This window comes from Microtus ochrogaster, chromosome 2 (genome assembly GCF_000317375.1).
Source record: "Microtus ochrogaster isolate Prairie Vole_2 chromosome 2, MicOch1.0, whole genome shotgun sequence".
Lineage (NCBI taxonomy): Eukaryota > Metazoa > Chordata > Mammalia > Rodentia > Cricetidae > Microtus > Microtus ochrogaster.
In genome coordinates this window covers 28,110,712-28,111,580 of record NC_022010.1, presented here as the reverse complement: position 1 = coordinate 28,111,580, position 869 = coordinate 28,110,712, and positions in this window count along the sequence as shown.

Sequence of the window (869 nt, the reverse complement as noted above, 5' to 3'; positions counted from 1 at the left end):
GTAGACCAGGCTGGTCTCGAACTCACAGAGATCCGCCTGCCTCTGCCTCCCGAGTGCTGGGATTAAAGGCGTGCGCCACCATCGCCCGGCTGTAGCAGTTTTTAAAGTTACGAATTTTCTGCCGGTAGAAAACAGGAAGGGGCCGTCCACTGCTAACACTACGCATGTGCTCCTCACATGCTGGCTGCTGCTTCTCTCTTCGGACATCACCCACCCACCCCTTTTAAAAAATTCCCACTGTTGCTATCCCACTGTCAAGCAGGGTTGGCTCCCCTTCCTTCCTCTCATCGTCCCCCCCCCCCAACTACTATTAATTCAAAGAGTTAAGAAATTCGTATCTTTTTATCTAGTCTTTTTCTTAGGGAGTTTGGCCCAGAAGATTTCACCCCAGAAAACCATCAAGTTGCTTGGGACGCTTTGGCGGGGTTGCCTTCCAACCCATCCATGCAGTTTCCCAGACGTAGGCTCCGTTTTCTGTTTCAGTAGTGGGGCTGGTTGTCCTTTAGAGCTGTGGGTCAGTCGCTCGGAAGGATGCGTGAGGTCACTGACGCCGCAGGGCAAAAGCAACGCGCTGTTCCCTCAAGACACGCTCACTCAGCTAGGGCAGTGGCTGCGGGCCCGCGCTAGGACCCAGCAGCAGGCGGGACGCGGCGCCCGTCTCGCCCCGCCCCCGACGCGCACTGGGTGGAGCCGTCGGCTTCGAAGCCCGCTCCCTCGAGGGAGGGCGGGGCAGCATGGGCGTGGCAAGCGGCGGGGGGCGTGACGGCGCCGGAGTGGGCGGGGCTGCCCGACGCCGGTAGGTCAGCCGGGCGGAAGGGCCTTGCGCGGTACTAGTTCCCTAGCGCGCTGGGCGGGGTGTGCGGCGAGCG